Below are 24,080 nucleotides of genomic sequence, written 5' to 3' on the forward strand. Positions count from 1 at the left end.
GTCATGTTCATATACACTAATAATGAACAATCAAAAGGAGAAATGAAGAAAATAATCCCATTCGCAATTGCATCAAAAAGAATAAAATATCTAGGATAAACTTAACCAAGGAGGTGAAAGACTTGTACTCTGAAAACTTTAAGAAACTGAAGAAAGAAATTGAAAAAGATATAAATAAATGGAAGGATATACCAAGTTCATAGCTTAGAAGCATTGATATTGTTAAAATGACCATACTACCCAACGCAATTTACAGATTCAGTGTAATGCCTATCAAAATACCAATGTCATTCTTCTCAGAACTAGAAAAAATAATCCTAAAATTTATGTGGAACCACAAAAGACCCTGAATAGCCAAAGTAATCTTGAGAAAGAAGAACAAAGTTGGATGTATCATGCTCCCTGATCTCAAACTATACTAAAAAGCTATAATGAAACAGTATGGTGCTGGCACAAAAATAGACACAGATCAATAGAACAGAACAGACAGCCCAGAAATAAACCCTGACTTATACTGTCAACTAATCTATGACGAAGAAGGTAAAAATATACACTGGAGTAATGACAGTCTTTTCAGTAAGTGGTGTTAGGAAAACTGAATAGATACATGCAGAAACATTTAAACCGGACAACTCTCTTACACAATATACAAAAATAAACTCAAAATGAGTTAAAGACTTAAATGTGAGGCCTGAAACCATAAAATTTCTAAAAGAAAACATAGAAAGTAAACTCTTTGACACCAGTCTATGCATTATCTTTTTGGATACGTTCCCTTGAGCAAGGGAAACACAAGCAAAAATAGACACCTGAGACTATATCAAGCTAAAAAGCTTCTCCCCAGTGAAGGAAACCTTTAACAAAACAAAAAGGCAAATACTGAATGGGAGAATATATTTGCCAATGATATATCTGATAAGGGGTTGATACCCAAAATATATAAGAAACTCAAATGACTCAATAACAACAAAATAAACCATCTGATTGAAAAATGGGCAGAGAACATGAAATCTTAAAACTTTTTAAAAAATTGGTCTACATAACTGAAAAGTCAAGTTGGTTGTCTCACTTTGATCAGGTACACACATGAGACCCTCAGGGCTCTGTGTCCCTCCCATTCTGTCTTCCCTGATGGCCCCTGCACTGTCTTCATTTCAGACAGGCTTTTCCCAGGAGTGCATAAAAATGGCCACCACCAAGTCCAGGCCTAGAGCACGTCAGTTTGGCCATCCCTGGGAAGAATCCTTCTCTTTCCCAGTAAGTCCAGTGGAAATCCCATTGCTGATAGACTCCCCACACACATGGATCAGAGAAATGCAGAGAAGCTAGATCCTGGTCATGGGTCCTGGCTGGGAATGGAGCCAGTTCTACCAGATTGCCCTAAGATCAGGGGAGGATGATTTCTCAAAAGAAAACCAGGGGAGTCTTTTCAGAAGACAAGTATATACCATGGGCAGAAGGAAACAATAGCTACAGTATATAAACTGAATAGCGTGTACACTTGATTTCTATTTACTGCCTTAAGATATGTCAGGGAAATCTTTAGAATCTTCCTCCTTTAGCGCTTCAAAATAAGATGCTTATTAAGTTTGTTTGCCGTTGCAATGGATAACCTTTATACAAAGAGGCTTCCTTTTCCCCCCTTTTTTGTTCCTTATCTTTTTCTCAAATAATCAATACTTTTCTAATTTTTGACTCAGTTTTGATTTTCTCCTCATTCTGGGCCCAGAGATGACGAATAACTAGAAATCTTCAGATTAAAAAAAAAACCAACCCTTTATTTAACCTTTTCGGCATAGCCAACTGAGTATATCTCATTCCCTGCTCCAATACAGAGAATTACATAGATTTACTCATGAGAGAGAACAATGTCATACCGGGTTTAAGCCCACAGTCTCTGGAGTCAGACTGCCCGTATTTAATCCTGTCCTTGCCAGCTGCTAGCTGTGACCCCAGGCACATTTTAAACCTTTCTATGACTCAACACCTTCATCTTTAGAATGAGGCTAACTGCCTCTCCAGTAGCATTGCCATGACCATAAATTAAATGCTCTGATCTGTGTGGTGCATAGTAATGGCTCAATGAATGTTGGCAAGAGCCTTTATTTATGCCAAAGCTCAGAAAGATTGCCTATAGCCTTTTACTAGTATCTTATTTTTGCCCTCCTTACAGACAGGGATGAGTAGCTCCAAGCATGGTGTCTGCTTTCTCTCTACATTCTTTTTTTCTTTGAAAAAATCTTTATTGCAAAACTCTCTACTGCAGTTCTGTCACGTACTTTACCTTCCTCTACTATTTCCAGCTCTCGAGTTCCCCCTTTTTTCATTACTGTCAAGCAGACTGACTCAGCATTCTCTTACACATAGAACAGAAATTCTAGAAGTTGCTGAAAAAGGTATATAAAACTAAAGCCTCATGAACAAAACTTTGGTGATGTCAACTCATGTTGGGAGGAGAGTCTGTTCTATTATTAATTTGTTCTATTGGTTCTTTCATCTATTTCACAAACATCTTGACTGCCGCAGACCTGGGACTGAAAAAGAGTTTGTAAGATGCAATGAGAGGTAAAAAGCTAAATGCTGTATAGACTTGACTCTTAAGGAGAGAAAAAATTGGCCTCCCTTTTCCATTATCATGTACTTGAATTTAACTCAAAACCATTTTTACAAAATGATCTGAGTTTTAAAATGTTTTGAAATGAACTTATTATTACTTTGTCTGCATCTAATGAGTCTGCTGAGGATGACAAAGATGATAATTACAATTTGAACTAATAATTGTATGCTTACTGTATTCCAGGCCCTGTTCTAAGTGCTTTATATGAATCATTTAACTTTCCTACACTAGTCATTTCCATTTTGCAGATGAAGAAATTGAGTCTCCATGAGGTAAACCTTCTTGTCTAAGGTTATGCAACTTTTAAGTATTGATTTTGCAGAATAACCATACATGGCAGTATTTGCTCATTAAGCATATAATTAAAGGATAATCAGAAAACCTAGCAAATAAAAGGGTGTGGGATTATGATAGCTCTTTGCCTCTATTACATTACAGTCATCTACAAGATTCTACATTTTGAAAATTCGGTTTACTTTAGCCTCTCAAAATGTGGCATTTCCACTTTTCTCCCATTTATCTTTTTTATTCATTTGTTTGTTTCTTTGATTTATTCCCTAAACATTCATAGAGTGTCACTCTATAGCAAATCACACGGGATTGAGGTAAATAAGAGACCCTAATTTTCTCTAGAAGAGTAGGTTGTTTTAAATCTGTGGCTGGTCACCTTTAGGAATTGTAAGTTGTTCTCTATTAAATATTTTTAAAAATTTTTTGGATGCTATCGACAGGGAAACTTGAGGTAAGTTAGGAAGTAGGCAAACCTATCACTAACACTTTACTGGAAAGGTTTTCTAAGGGTACGAAAATGTTCTTTTCAGGGAAGGGTTCTTCATTCTGCCTTGGACTATGTCCACATTATAATTTACTTTCAAGAAACCTGATGATGCACAGTAATAGATAAAGAAAGGGCTAAAGTTGTTAACCACCCATTTCAGAATTATAAGACATTTTTTCTCCATGTTATCACCTTAAGGTATAAGCTGAGTTTCAAAGAGTTTTCAAGGTGACCTCTAAAATTTCCAGTGTTATTATATACACTTGGTAAAAATAATTTGGATTGATATTTTTATTCTTGTTCACTTATGTGTTTCAAAATTATTTTCCTATTTAAAATAATGCCACAGAGAAATTATTCACTGTAATAGATCCTGGCCAATACTTACTTCTTAGGATTCTTCAGAACAATAAAATTTCTAAAAAGCAGATCTACTTGGAGATATACACAGTTCTATTTCTATTAATACTGCTTTATTCTTGTTTTTGACTGGTTCCATCTCACCTCTGATGGAATTCCTAGTAAAACAATACATGACAGTAACATCCCATATCTTTAATATAATAGTAGAGGGAGTATTTCTCACTTTGTTATAATGGCACCTAGACCTCAAGGCTTAGACAATTTCTAACGGGGAAGCTGGACATCTAGTCCAGGATGTGGTGAATTAAAGAGTTTTGGATCGATAGGAGAAAAATGAGAGTGCTGGAAAACAAAGAATCCAAATTCTCATGTGAGAACATCAGATTTTAAACTACTACAAGTCAAAGTTTTATTGGTTGTCAATTTCATTTAATACTGGTTTCTGGAAGCTATGTTAAATTAGTCTGTGCTCTGAAATTTGGAAAGAACTGTCTGATTAAACTTCAAGATTAAGAACTATCCCCTCCCCTCAAGATAACTCTTTAAAATATATATTTGACTTTTTTTCTTGTTGGCAAAACATGAAAACCTAACGCAGAGTAAAGATATAAGATATTCAACTTAGATTTCATGCTTCCATCTTCATCTTTGATTGGAGGTCACTGATTCTGAACATACTCTTTGGTTATTTAATAAGACACACAAAGCTAGGAGCAATTGCCTAGGTACCACAGAGCTGTGGCACCAACATGAAAAATTCAGACTGTTTGGTGTAAACCTCTTAACTGCACTGACAGAGTTGGAGAATGTTCCCTTGGTGAAGCAGCAGAGCCAGTTAGAAGGAAATGAGGCACTGCTCCATATAATGTGTGAATGCTACTTCTCAGGCTTAAAAAGAATGCTTATCGATGGAAAACTGAAGCCATGTGGGAGATGAGCAATCAGCTTATTTATGTAAAAGTACCAGCACTAGCAGGATTTTTCTGTCCCCCATTCCCATTGTGTATGTATTAATGAGTCAGTCTGGTCACTAATCCGAGCACCTTCAGAACTGAACTTTTTGAATTTCTGTAGAGGATCTAGCAGAGAAAACTTTGGCTCTTTATCCAGGTGTCATTGGCTTTTAGCCATCATATTTATGCTTCAAATGCTCAGAGCATTTGAAAGATTTCTTCAAGGTTTTGAGGACAGGAAAGACAGAGTGTCTTTTAGCATTAAAGATATCTTTAAGTTTCTTATTTCCTGTCCCTGGTGTATTCACCTTCAATATTTCTTTCCTACCAACAGATTTCTAAACAGTTCTCCAATAGCATTCCATTTGAAATGGAATTGATTTTGTCTTGAGGTAGCTAACATTAGGAGCTAAGTGCATATTTCCTGTTTAATCATTTCAACTTCGTTTCCTAAAAAATGAACACACTGAGTACTTGAACTTATTCGGTGTTGTAAAAAAAAGAAAAAAAAGAGTACAGACCTTTGGCCCAGAGCCTGAAAAAACCCAATAAGAGCTTAGGAGGCAGCAGTTTGGGAAAGTGGTTAAGTATGTAATTAAAAACAAATCTAGAATCCTCAGATTGCACTGGATAAAACCTCAGAATTTCTGGGGGTCAGTCTCACAAGACACCTAATCCAATCACCATCTGGGGTTTGAATACCATCATACCCTTGCCAATTGGTCACCGTGGTGTATAATGCCTGGTCATTGCAGGGACAGGGAACATAGCACACCCCGAAGCAGTTCTCCCTAACTCTGACCACAAAAGAGCTTTCCTTATGCGAACTCAGAATCTGTGCCATGGTAATTCTTACTCATTGGTTAAGGAGAAATCAATAGTGACCACACAAAACAAGTTCAAAATTCAATTCCACAGCTCATTGAATTTCTAAAGACAGACTGATACCTCCGAGTCTGTCAAGAGTTACTGCATTCCAGCTCTGTGTTGCGCAGACTCCAATTTGTTTGGGATAGTTTGTGACTATGGCACCCGTTCTGAACCCCTTGCTCCAGTTGCAGCCTGATCGGAGCAGAGGAAATCATGATGTCATTAGCCCCATTTCAGGGAGTGGGTTTGTGATTAAATACAGCCTTAAATGGCATGACTGCTTTGACAACTCTGTCCCACAAATGAAATCTATTGAATATAATATCAATTACTAAATCTCTTTCATAGCTACTTACTAAGTAATGTTGCTACCAGCACTCCCCCACACACATCAGTAATAACAACTAACTTTTTGTCCTGTTGCTCTGTGCCAGGGACTATTCAACTGCTTTACATATAGTACCTCAAGCTACTATTAGTTAAGCATTATTATTATTCCCATTTACTGATGTGGAAACTGAGGCAGTTAAGGAGAGATAAAGTAACTTACTGAAGTTGAAAAAGTTCATCAAGGGCAGGACCAGAGAATGAATTCAAGCTCTCTAGTAGTCTATACAAGATAACTCATAATTAGTGGGCTTTTCTGGACTCAAGTAAAAGTCTGGTCACATATTTCTATTAATTTTCAGGTTGTATTGGTTTATCACTCGGATCCAGATTCTTGCGGATCCTAAGCTGGCATCTGATGCATTCACTCTCGTGTTCAATTTCATGTTATTAACAATTGTAATCCTATAATGCTCTCTAAAGCTCATCCAAGACATTGATAAAAATGTAAAGCTGGACAGGCCATGCTAAGACAGACCCTCTCGTGCACCATGTGGAGCCACACTCTAGGCTGATATCTGTCCATTAATCAACAACTTTGGATACAAGTGCTAAACCATGTATGTGGCTTTATAATTATATTATTTTTCTAGCTGAAGGTTTCTCAGCTCTGATGTCACAACACTGGTGTGTTGTAATTCATTGTGAGTATTTTATAACTAATTTGTTTCTTAAAAAAAATAGGGCAGATTACATATTACCACCAAATTAAAGTCACTCTCATTCACTTCTATTTTATCAAACTTTCTTGAATGTGATAAATAAGGTAGGGGTTATAGCTGGCATGGAAATAATTGTGGATATGTCCTTGGGAGAGTGACAAATAGAAAACTCAACTTTCAAATGTGTTGTTGTGGGGAAAAAATGATAAATGTTGCTCTGGTCCACATTTTTCCACCTTGGTTACAAGGATTTAATAAGAAACTTTGCCAAATTCAAAGTGAGTATTCCCTCTCTCTATTCCCATTGTCATTACCTTGTATTATAGAGTATTGGAATGGATTTTTCAACAAGGTTTTATTCTGAAAAATTTTAAGCATTTTTCAATAGAAAAACTGAAATAATAGTATAATGAACATCCATATACCCACGTAGATTCAACAGTTTATCATATTTGCTTTATCTGTACTTATATGTATGTATTTTAGTCTCTGAACTATTTGAAAGTAAATTACAAGCATAGTGACAATTGTCTCTTGAGTCAATCATTTGCCTGCTTGATCCATTTCCTTTTTATCCTCTACATTGCTTTGTATCTCAGGGAGCTGCTGCTTGCATAATACATTTCTCAGACTCCCTTGCAACTAGGCTCTGTTTAAGTTTTGGCCAATAGGAAGCAATTGTTGGAGATTTGATGTTAAGAGAGAAGAAGACACTATTTCTACTGCTCTTGCTGTGCTTTGGGAAGTGTCTTTGTCAGTATCTTCGTTTATTTCTGTAAAAGAGCTCCTTTTTTCATAGTCCAGTTTCCCACTGGGGAGCTGCTGCCAATTCCCAATAGCTAGCCCTGGCTCTTGGGCTCTGGTAACACTACCTTCTCCAATTGTCCCTCCAGCCTAAGGGATGGCAGTGGCTTTCTGTTTTTGTTAATCTCTGAGTCACTTCTTTGTCCCTTTTTTCCCTTTTAACTCTTCCAACACCTTTTTTGACCAGTTCCCTGTATTGCGTCCTATCTTCTAAACTCTTTTTCTTGTGAGTTCTGTTTTCCTGATTCTAAGTAACACAGCTTTTAAATTCAACATGCTTCTCCTAAATATAAAGCTATTCTGAGAGATCCAAGATGGCAGAGTAGATAAACATTGTGCCTGCTTCCTTCCATGAACACATTAAAATTACAACCAAATCATAGAACAACCAACCTGGAGCATCATCTGAAGTCTAGCTGAAAAGAAGTTTTATAACCAAGGCTATAAATAAGAAGGCAGATAGAGACAGGTAGGAGGGATGGAGACGTGAAATGGGCTAACTCCAAACTTCCATGTGATGGTTGAAAACTGGGAGAGATATCTTGGCCACAGAGGTTACCCTGGAGGAGCAAGGGACCCCAGCTGCAAACCATTCTCCCCAGCCAGGAGTACTAGTGCCAGGAAGAGGAGCCCACACAACATCTGGCTGTGAAAAACAGTGGCAATTCTGACCATCTGGGTGGGAGAGAAGTTTTCAAGAAACTCCTCAGATGTCCTCTTAAATGGCCCCTGCACAGACTCTGTCACTTGCAGGCACTCACTTTGTGCTCTGGTGGAGGGATAGTAACTTTGGGGGTGTTGGGGACATACGAAGGGCAGACTGAGGTGTGTGGCCTTGAAGTGAGGGCTGGAGGACATTCTCCATTTTTGCTGTGTGGGGTCATTCTCCCATGCAGCTGGCAGGCAGGCACCATATTTCCTGTGTTGAGTCCACCCCCACATGCCAAATCTGAATCTGGAGTTTCACTTGCTCCACCTTGCTGACTCACTGGGTTCCCACCCCACCCAACTCCCCCAACACCAGAGGCACTTTCTCCTTAAGCAGCCAGCCCTGCCCACATTGCACTCTTTCTTAGAAAACTATTAGAATCCACAGGCCCCAGGCAGGCAGAGACTGGCTTCCGTGTACTCTGAGACTTTTGCTGAGTAGCTCCAGGCTTAGCACTGGCACAAAACCAGAGTCTACATTAACCTGTTAACCACAATTTTTCCCATTCTGGTGACTCCCTGAAACCTCACCTCACCCAATTTCCATACTATTTTGTGGAGCTACCCCAGGCCCAATACTGGTAATGGACGTCCTCACTTCACAGCATGGCCTCTCCCACAGACCTCCAGGGTTAGCACAGGCAGTGAACAAACGTGGATTGCTTTGTAGCTCCTATCAGGTACTCCTTGCTAGTCACAGGCACGGGTGACTGAGGCCTGCACTGGAGCCCCTCACAAGTGGCCCCAGAACAAACATACTTGGAGGTTGGCTCAGACCAGAGCAGAGCACCATCCAATTAGCTCTACAAGAGGCACACCCAAAGGCCAGTCTCAACAGGCACCAGGCCCACTGGGGTGAATCCCCTCAGTGGAGTAAGCCCCCTTTACAGCAGCCTTTAAGTTGTTGTCATGGCCAAACCCCACAGCAAATCAGCCTTAGGGTCAAGCCCACCCACTGATGTGCCCATAGCAATCAAGGCTCAACTATAACAGAAGGGCACACACAACCCACACAAGGAACACTCCCAGAGCACCCAGAATAGGTGACCAGGGAGACTATGCCAGGGACCCACAGGGCATCTGCTACATAAGGCCACCCAGCCAAAAAGTGGGAAACATAGCAGATCTACCCAATACACAGAAACAAACAGAGAGGTGGACAAAATGAGGAAACAAAGAAATGCATCCCAAATGAAAGAATAAAGGAAAGCTCCAGAAAAAGAACTAAACAAAATGGAGGCAAGCAACCTACCAGAGACAGAGTTCAAAACAGTGCTTATAAGGATGCTCAAAAAACTTAGTGAGAACTTCAACAAAGAGATAGCAAGCATGAAATAGGACATAGAAAACCATGAAAAAGAAACAGTCAGAAGTGAAAAATAACTGAAATGAAGATGCACTAGAAGGAATCACCAGCAGACTAGACGAAGCAGAGAACTGAATCAGCGATTTGAAAGACAGGGTAGTAGAAAACACCCAACTGGAACAGCAGAAAAGTAAAAAAGGACCCCCCAAAAATGAGAATAGTTTAAGAGACCTCTGGGGCAATATCAAGTATAACAACATTTGCATGATAGGGGTACCAGAAGGAGAAGAGAGAAAGCAAGGGATTGATAACTTATTTGAAAAAAGTAATGACTGTAAATCTTCCTAATCTGGTAAAAAAAAAAAAAGACATACAAGTTCAGGAAGCACAGAGAGTCCCAAACAAGATGAACCCAAACAGGCCCAGCATTATAATTAGAATTGCCAAAGTGAAAGACAAAGAGAGAATCCTAAAAGCAGAGAAAGGCAACTAGTAACTTGTAAGGTAGCTTCCATAAGATTGTCAGCTGATTTGTCATTAGAAAATTTGCAGGCCAGAAGGGATTGGCATGAAATATTCAATATGATGAAAAGCAAGGACATACAACCAAGATTACCCTACCCAGCAAAGCTATTGTTTAAAATCAAAGGACAGAAAACGAGCTTCCCAGACAAGAAAAAGCTAAAGGAGTTCATCACCACCAAACCAGTATTACAAGGAATGTTAGAGGGACTTCTTTAAGACCGGGGGTGGTGGGGGATGGGAGGGTGGGGGAATATCAAAATTATGAATAATAAAATGACAACAGCTACGTATCTATCAACAATTATTTTCAATGTAAATGGATTAAATGCTGCACTCAAAAGACATAGGAGGGCTGAATGGATAAGAAAACAAAAACCTTACATATGCTGCCTACAAGAGAATCACTTCAGATTGAAAGACACACACAGATGGAAAGTAAAAGAATAAAAAAAGATATTTCATGAAAATAGAAACAAGCAAACAAACAAAAACCCAACAACTGGGATAACAATACTTATACTAGACAAAATAGATTTTAAAACAAAGGCTATAACAATAGACAAAGACCCAATAATCCCACTTCGGGACATTTATCTGAAGAAACCCAAATGCTACTTTGAGGAGACTTGTGCATCTATATGTTCATTGCAGAATTGTTTACAACGGCCAAGATGTGGAGGCAGCGTGGGTGTCTGTCAATAGAAGAATGGATAAAGAGGAGGTGGTACACATATACAATGGAATATTGCTCAGTCATGGAAAGGAATGGGTTCTTGCCATCTGCGGCAGCATGGATGGACTGGGAGGGTACTGTGCTGAGTGGCATGAATGACAAAGAGAGATGCAATGTGATTTCACTTATATGTGGAAGTTAAAGAACAAAATAAACAAAGAAAACAGAAACAAACTCATAGATACAGACAACATATTGATTGTTGCCAGATGGGAGGAGGTTCGGGGATGAGAGAAAAGGGGGAAGGGATTAAGAATTACAAATTGGGGGCTGGCCCGGTGGCTCAGGCGGTTAGAGCTCCATGCTCCTAACTCGGAAGGCTGCCGGTTCGATTGCCACATGGGCCAGTGGGCTCTCAACCACAAGGTTGCCAGTTTAATTCCTCGAGTCCCGCAAGGGATGGTGGGCAGCGCCCCCTGCGACTAAGATTGAACACAGCACCTTGAGCTGAGCTGCCGCTGAGCTCCCGGATGGCTCAGTTTGTTGGCTCAGTTGGTTGGAGTGCATACTCTCAACCACAAGGTTGCCAGTTCGATTCCTCGACTCCCGCAATGGATGGTGGGCAGCGCCCCCTGCAACTAAGATTGAACATGGCACCTTGAGCTGAGCTGCCGCTGAGCTCCCGGATGGCTCAGTTTGTTGGAGCGCTTCCTCTCAACCACAAGGTTGCCAGTTTGACTCTCGCAAGGGATGGTGGGCTGTGCCCCCTTCAACTAGCAACAGCAACTGGACCTGGAGCTGAGCTGCGCTCTCCACAACTAAAACTGAAACAGCAACAACTTGAAGCTGAACAGCACCCTCCACAACTAAGATTGAAAGGACAACAACTTGACTTGGAAAAAAAAAAAGAAGTCCTTGAAGTACACACTGTTCCCCAATAAACTCCTGTTCCCCTAAAACAAACAAACAAAAAAGAAGTACAAATTGGCTATTACACAGTAATCATTGGGATGTAGGGTATAGCATAAAGAATATAGTCAATAATATTGTAGTAACTGTGTGTGGTGTCATATTGGTACTAGATTTGTTGGGGTGATAGATGGGAAAGGATTGGTGGAAGGGTGAAAAAGCTGAAAGGATTAAGAAGTACCAAGTGGTAGTTACAAAATAGTTATGAAGTAAAGGATGTAAAGCAAAGCACAGGGAATATAGTCACTAATATGGTAATAACTATGCATAGTGCCAGGTGAGTACTAGACTAGTCAGGGGGATCACTTCTTAAATTATACAAATGTCTAACTACTATGCTGCACGCCTGAAATTAATATAAAATAATACTGAATGTCAACTGTAATTGAAAAATTTAAAAAGGGATGAAAAGATGAAGGGGAATAAGAGGTCCAAATTTCCAGGTATAACAAATACGTCATGGTGATATAACGTATAGCATAGGGAATAGAGTCAGTAATATTGTGATAGTGTGGTACGGTGTCAGATGGTTTCTGGTCTTATCATAGTGATCACTTCTTTAGGCATACAACTGTTGAATAACTATGGTGTACTCTTGAAACTCATATAATATTGTATGTTAGCCATATATTAATCAAAATCTTTTGAAAAAAGTGTAACATGAAGAAAAAACTAATGGGAAAATAGTGGGGGAATTTGTATCACAAGCCTTCTAATTGTACATTAAAATAATATAAAAATTAATATAAAAATAAAAAAATTAAATTAACCCCCCCCAAAATAAGGCTATTCTTCTATCAACCTCAATGCTATTATCACTTAAGAAAATTACTAATAACTCTCTAATATCTAATACTCTTGTTGTATTAACATTTCCTCACTTGTGCCCCAAATAATTTTTATAGTGATTTCTTCAAACTAAATTCAATCAAAGTTCACTCATTGCATTTGATTGCTATGTCTTTTTGTTTCTCTTAATCTGGAACATTCCACCATTTTTTCCCCATGACACTGACTTTTTTTTTCTGGTGTAATTACTTGGTTTATTAGGAGAAAAAACAATGAGATGTTTGTGCATCTTCTGGAGGACATTGACTCTTTGAGAATATCAGATCAGTTGTCTTGTAGAACATTCCACATTCTAAATTTTTCTGATTTTTTTCTCCTGTTGCTGCTGGACTTATTCCTAAATACCTTACATTACTTATAATCAAGAAGTTAAGAACAAAGTCTTGATTCAATTCAAGTCAAAATCTTTTGGCAAGAATATTCCATAGATACTGCTATTTATTTCATATTGTGTCGCATCAAGAAACAACATGACAGGATATCCCACTATGAGTGACAAAATGTTTACACTTAGATACGATTATGACTAGTACATCATTTAAGTAGTCAAATGTAAGGGTATTTTTCACCTTTGCATTTTGTTTTTGGCATTTTTGTAGCCTTGTATGACAACTAATTGAATATTAGTATTACATTTCTGCTGTATTTAAAGCTTATGATGTGTGTGTGTGTGTGTGTAACTTAGTGATATTTGTAATTTCTATGGAATACTACCTTGGAGATTGTATGTGTTCTGTGTGTATTTGTGAAATGAATAAGGAATGGCCAGCCATAAATTTTATAGCAGTGTGATTGCTTGCTGTTATATCCTAGTTTCTCTTTCACTGACCTCTTTCTTTTTTGCTAATCTCCTTTATTCCTAACCTTTACTCCAGTAAAGACACAATGCAATAGAAATGTGTTGGAACGAAAGTCAACTTGCTTTCTGCCCATTCAAATCAATTGACTCAACATGTCTGAAAATGAACTCATCATCTTTCCTACCAAACTTGCTGTTCTCCCTTTACTGCTTAAGTTAGTGATTGGCATCATTCAATAGCACTTAGCACCAAGTGAACATTCATCTTTGACCCTTGACTGTCACTCACATCTCTCATCCAATTATTCCCCCAAATGTGTCCATCCTGCCTCCCTGGCTGTGTCTTCCTAAATAACTTGAATCTTATTACCAGTACTCAAATTCAGTTTTCACCTACTCTTATGTAGACTCATTCAACGACCGGCCTCTCTGCTTCCAGGCTCAAGCCCTCAAATCTCCCACCTTACTTTCAGGAAGTTCATTCTTATATACAGATATTCTCATCTCAGTCTGCTGCTTAAAATCTTTTAATTGCTCTCCATTATCTACAGGATACAAGGCCCTCCATATCCAGATACTATTCTGCTCTCCAGTCTCACATCTTGATGCTCTGCTTCTGGCACCCTCTACATTAGTCTCCACACGTTACCGTTCCTCAATAAACGATGCTGTGTTATCTACACACTTGTGCTTTGCTATGCCTCCTCCCTGGAATATCCTTCTATGTTGTGCTCACCTGGTTATCTCTGTGCATGTCTCAAGTCTCAGCTGAAGAACTGTCATTATGTGAATCCTTCCCTGACTCTCTCAGACAATGTACCCTTGAATCCCAGTACCTAGCCCAGTGTTGACACAAGTAGGTGATCAGTACCTGTCCCCCTACCCCACTGAAGGGAGTACCCAGCCATACTTGTCCCTGTAACCCTCAAAGGGCTTTCCGTGATCCTTCCTTCTACCTGAATTAAACCCCATCCTCATTAATCTCTTTCTTCGAAAAGCTTTCTTTATTGCCTAGACTTGTGATGGCTAGCTATAAAGATATTAAAAATATAAAAATATATCAAAAAAAACGAAGACTCAAAGCTTGAAGCAGAGATCCTCAGACCAGCATCAGGGTCCCTGCATAGACCTGTAGAGAAAGCCTGTGTATAGCTGTCTAATGAGGTCATAGAAATCATCAGGCCAGAATATGTCACTGCCAGGAGTAGGGCCAAGATCCAAATCAGGATATCCTTTACAGCCGGGTAGAGCTCTGTGATTAAGTTCTGCTTAATGGGACGTAAGTAGAAGTATCATTTGCAACTAATGAGAAAGATCTTTGGAAGGGAGTTGTGTGCCATTCTTTGACCTCTCATTCTTCCTGTGGGCTGGAGTAAAGACACAGTGGTTGGAGTTCAAGGAACCAATTGGACATGAGGTGATATGCAAAGAATGACAGAACACAAAGTAGAAGGACCATGGATACCCAATGATTTTGTGAAACAGAGCTGCCATCCTAGCTCAGGACTATGAAACCATTCCTCACAGCTAATGGGTAAGCATAGATAAGGTGCTGCAGGATGGGACATGGGCTTAAAAAAATCTAAGCTGAGTCTTGAGAACATTGGAGTTAATTGCAGGAAGAACATTCCAAGAGATGCAAACTCCATTAATATATGGACTAAGTAATGAAGTAGCATAGCATATTTAGGTGATGACAACTAAAACCTAGGATCATCGATACATAAGAGAGAGAGCAAAAGCAGGTTACAGATAAATAGTTTACAGAAACAGGTTAAAAACACATAGAAGATTGACATTGCTTCCTACCCCAGAAACTGCTTCCTACCCCAAAAACTGCTTCCTACCCCAACATCAATTCTCCCCTTTCTTCTTGACTCTGGTAAGTCATTAGTCTTATTAACCAAATATTTCTGTTTCTTCTCCTTTTGATAAATGGTAGAATTTTACTTCCCTGCCCCTTGTAATTAGATGTGGCCATGTGACTAGCTTTGGCCAATAAAATGTGAACTTTACGAACCAAAGTGAGATTCATTTCCTCCTACCCCCCCAACCCCCACCCTGCTTTGATGACTGGCAATGTTTCTGACACTGGTTCAGCGTTTCAGAGTGAAGACACCATAGATAAGAGCCCTAACACTCCAGGATGGTCATGTAATGTGAGAGAAAAATAAACCTTTCTTGTGTTAAGCCTCTGAGATTTAGAGATTGTTTGTTATTGCAACATAATCTAGTTTATTCTGATAGATAGGATCCTGGTTTTATTTAGAGTGGCAATGCACTCAGATGAGATAATATTTCCCAGACTCCTTTGCAGCCAAGTATTGTCAGATAACCAAGTGCTGGTTGTAAGACATATGTGGAAGTACTGTCTATAACTTCTGGAAAAACTGCATAAAGAAAAGTTATATAACTGGAGAGAATGCTTTTCCCTTCTGCCCTTCCTCCTTTCTGTTATCTGGAATTCAGGCAATGATCACTGGAATTCAAAGAACTATATTGGACCATGAAGCAATGCATTTCTTGTAAAACTGAATATGCAATTACCATACAACCCATCAATTGCCCTCTTGGGCATTTATCCCAGATAAATGAAAACTTATGTTGACATAAACACATCCATGAATGTTCATAGCCCTTTTATTCATAATAGCCCCAAACAGCAATCAACCTAGAATTTCTTCAACAGGTGAATGGTTAAAGAAACTGTGGTACATCCATATCATGGAATACTACTCAAAAATAAAAGGGAACAACTTCTTGATACAGGATATATGCAACAACCTGCATGAATCCCCAGAGAATTGTGCTGAGCAATAAACTTAAAATATTACATACTGCATGATTCCATTTACATTCTTCAAATGACAAAATTACATACACAGAGGAAAGATTTGTAGTTTCAACTTGTGCAAGTTGTGTTGATGAAAATGTTGTGTATGTGGACTGTTATCACTGTCAATATCTTGGGTCTGACGTTGTATCATAGTTTTGCAAGATGTTACCTTTGGAGAGAGAACTGGGTAAAGGGTATGTAGAATCTCTCTATCTTATGTCTTACAACTGCATGCAAATCTACAATTATCTCAAAAACATTTAAAACTCCCTAAAAAAGCTAAAAAAGGGAAATAAACAGTAAAAAAGTCTGAGATTTACCGCGGACCAATTGAAAAAATGGTCTCTAGGGCTTGGACCTGGAGATGGATCTAATGTTGCAGATGAATCTAATGCTCAGCTGGACTTGAATGCTAAAGAGGTCTTCTGAAAAATCGTACTACACACTGTCCCTAGGCTTATTCTAAGGCCACAAAACAGCCTTATTCCTAACCCCAAAACAGATTATACAGGCAAAGTACTGTGGAAGAGATAGGAGAATGAGAGTAGGAGTTCCCAGGATTTCAGTTTATTCCCCACCATGACCAAAAGGTGCTTCCTACACAACCTCTGCCAAGTTAAATGGGTAGGTGGGGCTCAAACACTTTGTGTAGACACCACAGTCCTGCAGGAAAACCCCAGGTGGACAACTACTTAGGCAGAGGACCTGTTGATTTACCCATCCTCTGCCCAAGCAGGGCAACAGAGGATGGGACAGAGATGGCAGGGCAAGACAGAGGAGCCTATGCTGCCATTGTTTTGCCAGGAATGATACACCAGTATCATTAGGCTGGAGTTTTTAGGCTATTGCTCCACCCAGGAGAGAGGGCTCTGGTTGAGGGAATCCTAACAGAAAGGTGGTGGTGTGTGTGTGGGGCGGGGGGTGGTGAAAGGCTGGTGGTGAGAGCTGAGGAGGGTCAGCTAGGAGTGGCTCTTCACACAGGGCAGTGGGGAAGCACTTAGAGTCTTCTGACGAGCTCCCAAGGGTGGTCTTTGAAGAAGCCTCGGGAGTTTGAGGTCAGTTCGAAGTTAGCCAGAAAAGGAGTGAAAGCCAGCAGAGACAGGACCACCAAAGCATCTAGTTACGTAAGAGACCCTCATACCTTGTCAATGCCTTCTTCTTGCCTTGGAACAACAGAATAGCTGGTGTAATCGTTCTCAGTCCTGGCTGCTCATTAGCATCACCTGGGAGCTTTGGAAAATATTGATACCTAGACCTCACCCACAGGCACCTCACCTCATGTCTGACTCTGACAGACAGACTCTGTAAAACCTGTGTTACGTTACCTGCCAGAGACGCAGGGCAGGGCATGTCCCTTATGGGGCTCCTCTCCATCTGGGGTGCAGGTCACCCATCAAAGATATACCAGAACTCAAGACCTGCCTTCAAGATTAAGCCACTATCTACTAGTGGTTGTGGCTTCTCTGTGCTGAGTGTAAACATATGACAGTACAGACAGGAAGAAGCTGGAGAGATTACAAAGTAAATGTAAGAGAGTGCAAGGAAAACATGACAAATTGAAGTCACAGGATGGGAGGGTGGGAGCATCGCTGGAGGCTGGTAGGGCTTATTTTGCATAGGCATAGGGAATGAGTTATTAGTGAAAGTGACAACATGGCTTTCACAGAGATGGAAGGTGCCTTTTACTAAAGGGGAAAGTACACATTACTTAGAACAAATCTCATATCATACCTTAATGTTTACAAAAGAGACAGAGAGAGAGACCAGAAAAGAACAGATTTCCCAGGGGAGGAAATTGCAATGAGAACAAGTAATCTGGATCAAGCCAGAGCATGTTTGAACAAAAAGAGTACCCAAGGACAGAGGAAACTCTAAGGATAAGATAGGATTTTACACAGCAGGAACCTCTGCTAGGTTGATTTTAGACTATTTTAAAGTAGGGAATGTAATCAAATGCCAGGGCAAAACATTCGATGAACAAATACTATTTTCTACAGATTTTGATGCTTGAAGGCTTTTCCCAAGTTCAGAATCAATATTTTAAAAGTAAGAACAACTTTAAATTCCAACAATAGAAGAACGATTAAGTAAATCATAACCATAGCACATACCATGAGATGGAATAGTATGCAGCCTTTAAAAATGATATAGATGACAGTTTGCAGATGACATAAACCCAAGGTAATACAGGTTGATTAGGTTTTAAAAAAGCAACATACAAAATATGTGTGCTTACAACTACGTGAAAAATATGTATTTTCTTTTATACTGGCTTTGCTATTCATTTCTGAATATTCTTCGGTGAGTATGTATTATTTTAATAATCAGAATCAAAAGATAAATGTTATTTATAAGCTTGTAGCCCTCTTTCATGCTCTAGACCCATATTTTTCCTCCCATATGCTCACAGCAGGGAGTTTTGATACCTCTGCTAGGTTCCCAGCCACTTATCTCGCCTCTAGGCTGAAAACATTGCATTTGTTCCTCAGACATCCTTTTCCCAGTGCTGGCTTTGCCAAATTTTTTATTTCTTTTTTCTGAACAGTGGCTTTTTTCCCTCTGAAGACACCCATATCAACTTGAGGAAGGTCTCCCAGAATCTTGTGACCTCTAGGTGAGTATCCTCCAATATTCAGCACATGGTGTCCTCTATAGAGTTTGTATTATTTTCCTATTTCTGAATAACAAATGAGCACAAATGTGGTGGCTTAGAATAACATCTAGTTATTATCTCACAGTTTCTGTGGGTCAGGAATGCAGGTATGGGTTAATTGGTTCTTCTGCTCAGGGTCTCTCAAGGTGTTGGCTGAGGCTGAATCTGAGGCTTAGGATTCTCTTCCAAGCTCAATGATTCTTTATTTTCTTTTGTTTTTGCCAGAATTCAGTCTTTTTGTGATTTCCAGACTGACATCCCCATTATCTTGCTGTTTATTGCCTGGGTGTCACTCTCAGCTTCTAGAAGCTGCCCTCAGGCCCTGGCCACATGGCCCTCTCCCGACCACATGGCAGCTACTTCTTCAAGGCCTGTGGAGAGCAGCCGCTGCTGCCGCTTTGAGTCTCTTTTAGGGGATCACCTGATTAGGTCAGACACACCCAAGGTACCACTTTTTAAATTTAAGTATAGTTGACACACAACATTATATTAGTTTCAGGTGTACAACCCAATGATTCAACTTTTATATACTTTTTGATGTGATGATACCTCCTTTTGACTAACTCAAAGATGACTGAATAGGGACCTTTTTTACATCTACAAAATCCCATCACCTTTTATTGGGGTGATCACTTTGTAAGTTATATAAATATCTGATCACTGAGTTGTACACCTGAAACTAATATAATATTGTGTGTTAACTGCAATTGAAAAATAAATAAATAAATATATATATATATATATATATATATATATATATATATACACACACACACACAAAGAAACCCTTCACCTTTGCCATATAATTTAATTTAATTATAAGAGTGCAATCCCATAATATTCACAGGTCCTTCCCACAGTCAAAGGGAGGAGGTTATACAGAGTGTGAAAAACAGGGAATGGAAATTTTGGAGACCATGTTAGAATTTTGCCTACCACAAACTTATAGAAGTAGATTAAGGGTACTCAAATATTGGATTGGAATTTATTTAAAATATATTTTAACTGAAATTCATGATAGAAGTAACACATTCTTAAGTGTATTATATACAATTTGTGTGCAGATTTCAGCATAAAACTTCTCTTGCTTGAAGAGTTTCCTAAGAATACAAGATAAGCTACTTAAAAAAAAAAAAAAAGTACCATTTGCAATAGTTACCTGTGGTAATCTGGATTTTCTTGATACTATAAAACCAATGAATGAGCAAAACAATCAACCAACCAACTAAACACAGCCTAGAAATAAATGGGATGCTGAGGAGAATAAAAGAATACTTACCATTTTTTATACTGAAGGGAAATTGCATTTCAGATTTCCTTTGAAACAAAAAAGTCCTGCTGTTAAAAAATTTGAAACTGTTTTCGGAAATAATCACTGAGGTAGGGTGGGGTGTGTGATGTTATTGAGGCAGGAGGGGTGGGGCAATGAAAAGATGTGTCTGATATTTTCCAGCTCTAGGGTTAAGCTGTTCTCTTAACACAATGTGCCATAAGGAGCTGCTTCTGGGAAACAATTTTAAAATCTAGCCTGCTCTCTTACCTTATAGCCAAGCAGCACTCCAGTATTCCCAAGCCAGCTGGGATGATAACAATAATGGCTGGCATTTTTTATAGCACTTACTGTGTATCAGGTATTGTTCAAAGCTCTTTTTATATAGTAACTCATTGAATCCTTTCAATAACTCTGTGAGGTAGGTGGACTATCACTATTGTTATTACAGATTAAACCCACAGCTGGTTTTTATTTTCATCTTTTCTGCTTGGTTGCTCTATCCTACGTTACTTTTCAATACTGTAGCTCCTGCCTCTCATTCTCTCTTTTCCTTTTCTGCGTCAGCCATTTTGTGCAGTCACTGATCTTGTGGTTAACTCCTTTACCTAGAAGCTTTTAGTCCTTTTGCGACTAAAAGTCATTTCCGTCATTAGAGGAGAGCCACGTTTTCTTATGTTTCTTGGAATGGCCTTATGGATAATGCAGGCTGCAGAACATTTCCACCATTCCCAAGGGAAGAGGTTTTAGAGTGCTTTGGTTGCAAGTGGCTGAAACCCAAGTCAAATGATCTTAAGCATAAAGTAATATATTAGCTTTCATAGATTGTAAGGGTACTGGAGGCTGACAGAAGTGAGCACACAGAAGAAGATACAGTAGCTCACAGAAGAACTTCAGGCACCACAGCCTCAGGAACAAGAACTGGGCGCTAATCTCTCAACTCTTGCCTCTGATTGGCCTCAATTTGCAGCTAGGATGTCTCCACCTGGCAGAGGAGACAGCCATCACTAGTAGCTCCAGGTCTGCATCTTCCCATTGTATACACCTCCTGAATCAAGAGGGTTTCTTTCATCCAGCATCTGAGTGTCACTCTCAGGGAAATAACATAATTGGCCTAGTTCGGGGCCTACGATACCCTGTGATTCAAGGGCAGCGGTGAAGCTCTGCCTCTGGGTTCACTGGGAGAATAGGAGCTCCTCAAACAAGGACAGAGGGCTGTGTTTCAAAGGGGATGGAGAATCATGCTATGTGACACAAACCCTAGCTGCCACTGCCCACTATGGTAGGGAGATCCTCAAACATAACCTTGCCTCCAATAAAGTGTCTCTCCCTAACATTCAGCTTTTATTTGGGTGACACGATTTAAGGGGACGGTGAGCACTGTGTGTAAACTGGAGAACACAATTCAGCAAGAAAATCACAGTGCTGCTCAAGCCATGTAGGGCTTTATGATTATTTAAACCCACAAATTAAAAATCACTGGTAGTGGGTATGTTCTGTACAGGTACAGGAAGACCTCATCCCTGGGAGGGAGAAAGCCGAAGGAGCCAGAGGAGGGCCATGTTCAAACATTGCACTGTGTGCAATTCACCCCCCAGTTACCATTGGATATGTTACTATTAAGGATGGCAACATATGCAGCTGGTACAGAGCCCCACTGCTGTGAGAATGCACCAGCTCCATGGGAGATGTCAGAAGGCCACCTGAGGGAAAAACTGAAGGTGTCTCAACAAGCTACAAAGTTACTTTTCACCTTGTTCAGGAATTAGCAAAAAGAGCCAGGAAATACTGTGCTCCATTGCTGGGTTTTGCTACAATTAACAATCAAGTGTAACTTAAGATAGGGAATGAGGTTGGAGTGGGAAAGGAGCGGGAGACGCATTTATGAAATACTTCATTAATCTGAATTTGTGGAGAGAGTTCTGAGATTCTCTTATATGACCACACCTTTGAAGCCTCCATCTGGGTAAAATCAAGATGAAATATTTGCTGACTGCTTCTACCCTAAGGGTGGATGCTCTGCCTAAGAGCTTCTGGAAGCTTCTTTGCAAGGAAGCCCTTGTCATAAGAAAGACAAAACAATATTTGCAGTTTTCTTCCTTTTTTTTTTTTTTGTAAATTCTGGCTGGTAGTAATCAGAATCATGTTTTGCAATGTTTCATTTTCTTTTATGCAGACAGTGCAATGTTTGAACATGTCATAAACTTAGAGAAAAAGAATATGCCTTTTTAAAAATTCAGTACCAAAAATTTGGAACCCAGAAAATTGGAATCTATGAAGAATGCGCATGTAAATCTTTAACATGGCACCTCAGGGGGGTTGGGGGTGGGCGTGGGGTGGGGAGGATGTAATTCAAATACCAGCCTGGAGGGAACATTTTGATTACGATGTAAGAAATGTAAGAAGTTATTCTAATGAGGTCAGTTCCGGCCCTTATGTTATTAGCTGACCAGTGAGGACACAGAGAAGGTAAAACAGAAATTAATTAGAGTATTAGGGGGGCTTTACAATCTGAGGTATTCAGAAACTTAGCAAAACTAGGTCTGTGTTCTTAAAAAAAAAAGAAAGAGATTACAGAGGAACCTTATTAAAGCACAGAAGGCTCAGCTATTTAAGATGGTGACATACATAGAGGCAGGAATGTGCAAAGAGAAGCTGAAAGGCAGCCAGGCCCTGAAGGAATTTCAGTGGAATTTCTTCACCGGAGGAGTAGTTAATAAATAGAGCAGATTTCTAAGGGCAGAAACTGGAGCAGCTACTACAAATAAATTTTTTTCTTTTCTTTTCTTTTTTTTTTTTTTTTAGAGAAGGGAGTGATAGGAAGTTAGAGAAGAAAATGCTAAAACAAAGAAAAACAAGCCTCTTCACTAGCAATCCCGGCCACCTCCCATGCAAAATGTCTGTTCCCAGACATTGGGAATGTTGTATTATTTCATAATCATAAAACGCACTGTGGACTTGGCCGTGGGTGTTAGTTTTAGATTAATGCTAGATATTATTAAGAGCTGCATGTAATATAATACTTTTCAAAAGTCTGAAAGATCATTTGCTTTGTCTGGCTGGCAAGTTTCCGCTATTTTCCACTGCACAGAAGGACAGAAACCAGGGCTAGCAAATCCTTTTGTGTTCTGTGACGGGCCCTCCTCCGCCTTTGACGCAGAGCTTTTCCTCAGAGTCTGATGCTCAAAGTCTTTTCTGGGACAGTTTTAATATACTGAGTGCTTATGAATCTGAGCCTCTGAGGTTTACTTCTGTTCCCCTCGATCACGCAGGTTGGGACGGCTACTAGCTCATTGTGCGTGAGGGTTTTTATTCTTCAGATTGTCGAATGAAGACAAAAACAGAATGGATGTAAGTGTGTACATCTTTTGACCAACATATCTGCCACTTTATCCATATGCAGATTTCCTCCTGCATCACCACTCAAAATTTTTTTTTTTTACCGAGATTCAACTTGGCAAAAAAGAACTTTGAAATTTGCCAATTGATTCATGGGAATGAAATTGTTCTTACTCCTGTTACTGGTTCTCTATTTGGGTCCCTCTCACTATCCATGAAAAGTGAAAGAAAGATGTACTGAAAACCTTGGCAGCTCATGGCCAAAGGATTCTGTCACGGACCAGCCAGAGCAGCTCCCGGGAAGGACGAAGCTGACTGGTGTGGGAACGGCTGGAGTGGCCCCATGGCATCGTTTCCCAGGCCCGGGGCTCTCAGTCACTGGGATGCTTGTACTGATGCAAATCCTTGGCTCCATACCAGATCAACGGAAGCAGAAATCCTGGGCTTGGGGCCTGCGGGTTTGCATTTTATTCAGTCACACAGGTGATTCTGAGATATGTGGGCCTAGAGGGCTGGGATGTGCCATGTGAAGGGGGAGACATGACAGGGGTTAAGAAGGCGACCTTAAGGATATTGGCGTATATTTCATCCCAAACATTGCTGGGAAGAAGAAAGGCAGCAGGGGTCATAGCAGGGCCCAGGCAGCAGTGCTCTGGGGGTACCAGGAATTGTAGGGAGTGAACTGAGGCCAAGACAGGGAGAGTACTTAGAAAGTGTAA

General features: G+C 39.8%; 1 long non-coding RNA gene across 1 annotated transcript in view; it reads left to right on the top strand.

The window, feature by feature from the left end:
• LOC141572364 (uncharacterized) overlaps positions 1–24,080 on the top strand; it is a 97,163-nt gene that overhangs the window by 54,340 nt on the left and 18,743 nt on the right. Inside the window, exon 2 of the long non-coding RNA XR_012497722.1 lies at positions 18,645–18,713. This is a non-coding gene — a long non-coding RNA (uncharacterized LOC141572364). The remainder of the gene's footprint in view (positions 1–18,644; positions 18,714–24,080) is intronic.

The sequence above is a fragment of the Rhinolophus sinicus genome, linkage group LG01, assembly GCF_036562045.2.
Source record: "Rhinolophus sinicus isolate RSC01 linkage group LG01, ASM3656204v1, whole genome shotgun sequence".
Taxonomy (NCBI): Eukaryota; Metazoa; Chordata; class Mammalia; order Chiroptera; family Rhinolophidae; genus Rhinolophus; species Rhinolophus sinicus.